Genomic DNA, 8,648 nt, shown 5'->3' with positions numbered 1-8,648 from the left:
AACAATTTACCTTAAAGAAGAGAAATTTCCTTCTCATGGCCTAGAGGCTGGGAAATCCAAGATGGAGGTGCTGGCAGGTGTGTTCTGGTCCCTGAGGCGCCTTCTCACTGTGTCTCAGGTGGTAAAAGGACCAGGGTTGTCTCTATATCCCTTTATAAAGCACTGATCCCAGAGTCGCTACCATTAGTATCATCATTTATGGGGATTAGGGTTCAATTTGTGAATTTCAGGGGGACACAAGCTTTCAAACCACAACAGGCTTGGTAGATTTTTTCATAATTTCAAATAGGGGAGCACTTTTATAGAGGAAAGTTGACATCAAGAAGGTCTCAGCTGTGCCCTCCAGGTGCTGGCTTCTTCCTGTGTGTGATTCATGGTTTTCCTAATCCTCTGACCACCTGCTGCCTGTGGGGAGCTCAAGGTTTTTGTTATACTTTCAGTGTCATTTCAATTACTGTGGTCCCAGAGTGCACAGAAGTACCTCGCAGAATCTCCCAGTTGTGACGAAGAGATGATAAGGTTGATGGATTTTTTTGCCTTTTGAAAGTTCACAGCGTAGCGTCCTTGCCTCTTATTTCCCTTATTATAATCTTGATAGATAAGGAAAATCATCTCTCCACTGAGAGTTTGTTTGTACCAAAACAGAGTATAAGTACTCCTACTGTTTTCATATGTGCAGTCCATGCTCACAGATTCTCCCTCCTGTGCTGTGACTATGATCTGACCCTGGGTCACACTCTGAGCCATGCTGGATCCTGGGGAAAAAGCAGAAGAGAGGTTGATGCTCTGAAATGTCTCAGATGGATCTTGAAGACCAGGTTAATTTAGGATACAAGGACAAAGCAAAGATCACAGTGGTTCATTTCCCACCTCCCTTCCTCTAACACCCCCGCGAGTTCAGCTTGCAGGGCCCCCTCCTCCAGCTCTAAGCTCCAGCATCTCCTGTGGATGCTGAGACCCTGAGTTCAGGCCCCACGTACTGAAGCCCAAGGAGGCCAGGAGTGCCCACAGCAGGCCAGGGCAGCGCATGGTGGGATCCTCCTCTTCTTGAAATGCCTCTTGTTCTCACTCAAGACCAGAGACAGCCCTTCTGAGAGCCTGAGGGCAGAGCTCCTGGGCTGTTATATGTCTCTGCCCAAAGAGGAAGTAAAGCTCATAGGGAGGCTTTACACTGCTCTATTCATAGACAAAATCTTCACCCCAAAACTCTGTTTTGCTTTGACATTTTGTCTCTTTCAAGATACATGACAGATGTTTATTATATCTTTTAAGGTATGGGGATGAAAGTTAATTATCTTTCTGCTAGTGATTTCTTGCTTAATACCATTGTGATCAGAAATGATATTATGAATGATTTAAATTCTTTTAGACTGATTAAGCCTTGCTTTCGTATTCAGAATATAGTCAACCATGTTAAAAATTCCAGGTTTCTTTGAAAAGATTATGTATTTTGTTTTGAAGTAATGTTTTGAAGTGTTCTATATAATTAAATTAAATTACATTAATTTTACTGGTTTAATTTTTCTATATGTCTACTGAGAGATATGTGTTAATGCATGCCACTGCGGTGGTATTTGTTTATTGATTTTTTTAATCATAAATTTCTTCTAGTTTAATCCTACCTATTAACTCTATTAATTCATGTTAGGTAAAATTTGAAGCTATGGTGGTAGTTACATTAAAAATGGAATTGTTCTATTTTCCTGGTAGATTGTACACTTAATCATATGAATGGATTAGCCTGTATCTCATTAAATAATTCCTGGTTTAATTAAATTTTTTTGATACTAGTTTGACTTTTCAGTTTACTTTCCTTATGGAACCTGTCTTGTTATCCACCTGCAGAAGGATAAAATTCTAGTCCTTCCTTCCACCATAAAAATTTAACATGAGTTGTCCTGCAAAAATGTGGCACAGTGAGACACCTTGATGGCCTCCTCCTAATAATCAGAGAACTAAGCTGCTATAAAACAAATCCAATAGACATGTGAGGAAAATATAAACAATGACAACAAACACTAAACAATGTCTGGCTAAGGAGGGAAGGTTGGAAAAACTTTAAGAGAAAATTCTGTGACAAAGGGGCAGCACCACTTACAGCAGGAAGGGTGGATGCTGTGCAGAGCCTCCTACTCTGCTGACTTAGACTCCTGACAACAATGGAGACCCCTGAGACCCAGCACTGCATAAACAGGGGTGCCTGTTGACACCCAGGACAGAGGGTGAGCTTTGAAGAACTGCATGGCTGGAGGTGCAGAGGGAGGATTATGGTTTGTGTCTGAGGCTCCCAGTGTAGAACAGCTGGAGCTGCTATCCTTAGAGAGAAACTGATCTCAGAGCACCTGGGTCTCCTTATAGAAGAGGACGCTTCTGGAAACCCAGGATGAGATATTCAATACAAGGCTATCCCTAGTCCCTGGGCTTAAACCAGAAGGAAGAAATGCTTGAAAAAGTTAGAGTTCAACCAGCTGTCAATAATAGGAAAAAGGTTGGACAAGGCTCTGTGCTGGAAAAGAAAAAAGAACAACTCCTGGCCTGTGACCTCCTACCAGCTGTGATCCATGCCCAGTATTGCATCTTTGCTTAAAAGTAGAGCGGAAGTGGACATGAGACTATAAGAGACGCTTAGATTGAGGAGTTGGTCTAGAGGAGAAGATTACTGTGGACCCCAGCAAGCAAACAACTCTGGCCCCCACAGCACAGTAGGAGGTTGAATGCCTAGTTTATTGGAGGTGACCCTTTGTGTCCTACTGCCCCAGTCTCCTTTTATAGCTGCTAGCTCTCACTGGTAACAGACCTCAGATTGCTTCAACAGGTACAAAGACAACAGTCTGAAAATCTATCTTTAAGATTTACAAAAAATTTAAAATGAGTAGACAGAAGAACACAGGGCAAATACAGCAAGCAAACAAACAACAAAGTAACGAGTATGTCCTACCTCTCAGAACTGCAGAAAATACCAAAAAAAAGGAGTTCAAAGTAACAGTTCTGAAAACACTTATTAACTCAAAAATAAACAAAAGATATGAAACAACTGAATGATGATAACAAAATGTGAAGTGTTAAAATTAGAAACAACCAAGTTGAAAGAATATAGATGATTGAAAAAACACAACTGAGGGACTCAAGCAGACAAAGTAATGGAGAGAATTAATGTTGGAAAACACACAAATAGAACAATATGTGGGAAAAAGCCTCCCTGCTGGCTCAGGGGTTTGAACACAGCGCTATGAGGCTGTCCAAGGCCCTGCAGCGCAAGTTCGATCCCTGGCTGGCTGGGGAGCAACCCACATGGTGCAGCAGACCATTGATTGATGCTATGCTTCTCCATTTGGCTGGTATGAAGTGTTCTTTATTCTAAGAAATCTATGTTGAGCTTTAAACTATAAGGGGAAGAAGAAATTCCTATCCAAATTCCAGCTAGAGCAAGTAAGTCTCAGGAGTAATAATAGATCATTCAACTTTAAAAGTTAGCAATATCTTTATGGTCAAAAAAAAAAAAAGACCATAAATGAAGTTAAAAAGCCAATGACATGGTGGAAAAATTTAGCAACATACATGACAAAAATATTAAAGAGTTGTATAGAATTGCTGTGCTCAGTCTGGTAGGAAAAGACACAATTTTAATCCAGTCTAAAAGCCAAGTTGCCTGATGTTCAGGTCTCCCAGTGGCTCCTGGAATGATGTCTTAAGCATCTTCTAGAAAGTCATCACTGGGACCTCTGGTTTTCAGTAGAAACCAATGAGGTGCTTATTCCTATTCCACTTGGCCCTTCTTTAGCACATCAGTTTGCATTTCTGTGCCTGTGCTTAGAGGTGGCACGTACTGAGGACAGGAAAGAGAAGAGAAGATTTGAAAAGGGAAATGAAATGAACCCATTTTACAAGAGAGGTGGGAAGAGACAAATGGATTTCTCTGATTATTCTCAAAAGCAGTTATTTAAAAAAATGGGATGGAGTAAAATTGAAATTACACACCCTTTTCTGCCACAACAACTAAGCTCATTCAAAATAGGAAGGCTATGCGGCCATTTAAAAGACTATCAATCCCTCTCTTCTCTTGCCATGCGGGGTCAGCTCTTACCTCTGCATTTGAGGAGATTCTCTCAAATACTCTTGAACCTGCTCATACACTTAACATGTGTTTTATAAAAACGTGAAGAGAAGGATGAAAGTAAGTTCTTTGCACACCTCAGTTATAATCTTTAATTCTAGAATGAGCTTAGTTTGCAGGTGTGACTCTCTTTCTAGAGAGTGATGAACTCTTTTACTTAGAACTCAGAAGCACGTGTGTAGAGATATGTTTCAGGTCTAAAGAAAGACATCTGAGACATGCTACCGCCCTCTAGTGGTGAGGTTGGTGAAGCACTCCTACCACAGTACTCTGAAGACTAAAGATGGATTATTTTCAGTCAGTTGGGGATTTTAGAACTCTTTCTGAGGTCTTTTCTAAATTATAACTTTCTTTTAGTTACTACATGGTCTTCTCATGTTTGAAAGTAGTTCCTCAAACTAACGTTATTCATTGTTTAGTATAGAATTAGGCACTGAATAATTGTGGGGATAAATATATCAATAATATTTACTGGGAGATGTTTCATGGTATCACTCTCAAAATTATCTAAATAAAAGGTTCTAATCTTCTGCGCAGTAAATTAAACAAAAGTATCCCAGTAATAAAATTAAATTTAAGATTGGTCTTTTGGGAAAAATGCAAAGGACAGCAGACTAACTCTCGTTCCCAGTCCTCCAAATCTGGGATCAGGAGTCCTGTTATAAGAACCAGACAGTCTATGGCACCGTGGTGATGTCATCTTAGCTAACTTAATATATTTTCCTTATACATGTTCTATGTGTCAAATCATGCAACAATACTAGTAACTCAAGGCTGGCAAAAAGATATAATTAAATGAAGTCTGGCCTTGCTGAAGGAAACAGGAGAGGGACGAGTCAGACAACAGTCATGCCTGCAAAACTATAGCCAGACCCGCCTGCACCTTGTTCTCCATGTCCATGATGCAGGGCCAGATGGTTGGAGGATCCAGGCTGAGTCCACAGAGAACAATGAGCATTGCGGACTTGGTGTGTTGTTTGTTTTTATATGACAGTTTTGTCGAGATAGAATTTGATACCTACCACACACTGTTTAAAAGCACATATTCAATGGTGCTTGGTCTGTTTACAGAGTTGTGCGGCCGTCACCTCACACATCTGTGAATGTTTCATGACCCCCAAAGGCGTGGATACCCACCAGCCATCACTACCACTTCCCCCATGATAGCTTCTAGGAAACCTCTAATCTACTTCCTGTCTCCATCTTTGTGTATTCAGGTTGCTATAAAAATTTACACAAACTGGATAGTTTATACACAGTAGAAGTTTACTTCTCACAAATCTGGTGGCTTGAAAATCCAAGATCAAGGTGCTGGCAGATAAGAGTCTCGTAAACACTCACTTTCTGGTTTTTGATGGCTCCTTCTCATGTGTCCTCACCTGGCTAAAGGACAAGGAATCTCTCTGGACCCTCTTTTATGAAAGCACTAATCCCAAAGTCCCCATCATTAATACTATCACCCATGGGGTCTGTGGTTCAATTTATGAATTTCAGGGGGACACAGGATTCAGAACTGTAATCTTGCTATATTTTCTCATGAGTTCAATTATGGGAACATTTTTATAAAGGAAGCTGACATCAGTGTGGGAAGCTGTGCCCCCACAGGGCTGGCTTCTTCCTGTCTGTGGTTCATGGTTTGCCTAGGCTTCTACCCAGGTGCTACCTATAAGGAGCTTGAAGGTTTTTGTTAAACTTCCACTTTTAGTTCAATTACTGTGCCTCCAGAGAGCACAGAAATATCTCCCAGAGTCTTCCAGTTGTAATGAAGAGATGATAAGGCTGATGGAGTTTTTTTCCTTTTGAAAGTTCACAGTGTAGGGACCACGCTTTGCATTTGGCTTATTATAATCTTGATAGATAAGGAAAATCATGTTTCCACTGGGAGTCTGTTTGTACCAGAACAAACTATAATAACTTGAGCTGGTTTCATAGGTGCAGTTCATGGTTGCAGAGTCTCCCTGCTGTGCCACGGCAGCGCGCTCAAGCTGGGTTACACTGTCAGCCATGCTGGATCCTGGGGAAAAGAAGACAGTTTGATCTCAGATGGGTTCAGGACAAGGTTAACTTATTACACAAGGGCCAAGAAAATAAGCACAGTGTTTCATTTCCTACCTCCCTTCCTCTAACTGCCTCCCCCACAGGTACAGCTGGCACGGCCCCCTCCTCCAGCTCTAAGTGAATGCTGAGACCCCAGGTTCAGGCCCCACGTACTGAAGCCCAAGGAGGCCAGGAGTGCCCACAGCAGGCCAGGGCAGCACATGGTGGGAATCCTCCTCCTGCCTGAAATGCCTCTTGTTCTCACTCAAGACCAGAGACCAACCCTTCTGAGAGCCTGAAGGCAGGGCTCCTGGGCTGTTATATGCCTCTGCTCAAAGAGGAAGTAAAGGCCCAGGGAGGGTGTTCCACTGCTCTAGTCACAGATAAAATAACCTCCACCCCAAAACTCTGCTATTTTTTCTCTGTCAACATATATTGACGAGTGATTATTGTATCTAATAAGGCACAGGGATGAAGTTTAATTATCTTTCTGCAAGTGACTTCTTGCTTAATACCCTTTTGATCAGAAACTATATTTTGAATTATTTAGGCTCCTTTAGATTGATTAAGCCTTGGTTTAAGATTCAGAGTTATTCACGTTCTTAAATATTTCATGTGTCTTTGAAAAGATTATATATTCTATTGTTTTGAGGTAAAGTGTCCAAATAGCTTCTATTAGTAAATTAAAGAATATTGATTGTATTTTTTCTCTGTATTTCTGCTGGGAGATGTGTTAATGCTTTTCACTATTGTGGCACATTTTTTAATTGATTTTTCAAACCATAAATTTCTTCTAGTTTAATTTTTATTAAAACTATTAATTGATGTTACATAAATGTTGAAGCTATGCTAGTAGTTACATAAAAAATAGGATTGTTCAATCTTCCTGGTAGATTGTGCACTTACTCATAATGATGCGTTGACCTGGATCTCATAAAATAATTCCTGGTTTAAGTCAATTTTTTAAATACTATTTTGACTTCTCAGCTTTCTTTCAGATATAGACTCTAAATGTCTTGTCATCCACCTTCAGAAAGATAAAATTCTAATCCTTCCTTCTACCGTTCAAATATAAACATGGGGAGTCCTACAAAAAAGCGGCAGAGTGAAGACAGCTTGATTGCCTCCTCCTGTCTCCATCTTTGTTTATTCGGGTTGCTATAAAAATTTACCACAAACTGCATAGTTTACATACAACAGAAGTTTGCTTCTCACAAATCTCACAACTAAACTGCTAGAAAACAGACATAATCGATCCCTGAGGAAAATACAGACAACACAGCAAATACTAAGGAGGGTGGGAAAAACTTTAAGAGAATTTTCTTATAGTGACAATGGGGCAGCACTGCTTACAGAGGGGAGGGGTGGACACTGTCCAGAACCTCCTACTCAGCTGACTTGGGCACCTGCCAATACTGGACACCCCTGAGACCCAGCACTGCGTGACTAGAGAGTGTACTATGGAGACCTGCATGGCAGAAATGTAGAATGAGGATTTCTGGTCTCTGTGTAGAACAGCTGGAGTTTGAATCAGCTGGGAGAAGCAGGTCAGAGCACCTGACTCTCCTTATAAAAGAGGCTGCTGCTGGAAACCCAGGTTGAGATCTTCAATACAACTGCCACCCCTGGTGCCTAGGCTTAAACCAGAACAACAAAGTGCTTAAAAAATTTAGAACTCAAGCACCTGCCAATAATAGAACAAGATCCTTGGACAAGGCTCTGTGCTGGAAAAGAAAAGAGAACAACTCCTGGCCTGTGATGTCTTACCAGCTGTGATTCATGCCCAGCACTGCATCTAGTGCTTAAAAGTAGAATGGAAGTGGACATGAGGCTATAAGAGACAGTTTGAGGAGTTGGTCTAGAGGAGATCACTGTGGACCCCAGAAAACAATTCTGGCCCCACAAAACAGTAGGAGGTTGAACTCCTAGTTTACTAGAGGTGACCCTTTGTGCCCTACTGCCCCAGTCTGTTTTTTTAGCTACTAGCCCTCACTGGTAAGAGACCTCAGATTACTTCAACTGGTGCAAAGACAACAGTATGAAACTCCATCCCTATTAAAATTCATAAAATTAGAAATGAATAGACAGAAGAACATACCACAAATACTGCAGCAAACAAACAAATGAACAAGTATCTCCAAGCTGTCAGAATCACAGAAAATGACGAAAAAGGAGTTCAAAGTAAGTTCTGAAAAACTTATGAACTCAAAAAATAAAAAAATATATAAAACAACAACAGAATGATGACAAGAAAATATGAATTGTTAATTAGAAATCATCAATTTGAAAGAATATAGCTGATTAAAATAATACAAATGAGGGACTCTAGCAGACAAATCAATGGAGAGAATTAATGTTGGAAAACATTATTCCCAATGTAAGAACTATTTGGAATAGCTTAAAGCAAAGTCACATCACATTATCATGGGGTCCAGATAAGCACTTTGGAATTAACCTTAGGAGATAAATTATTTCACCAATAGAAATGCAAGATGTT

Source organism: Talpa occidentalis, unplaced genomic scaffold (assembly GCF_014898055.3).
Source record: "Talpa occidentalis isolate TD23 unplaced genomic scaffold, MPIMG_talOcc4v2.1 talOcc4.11, whole genome shotgun sequence".
Lineage (NCBI taxonomy): Eukaryota > Metazoa > Chordata > Mammalia > Eulipotyphla > Talpidae > Talpa > Talpa occidentalis.
This window is presented reverse-complemented; position numbering follows the sequence as displayed.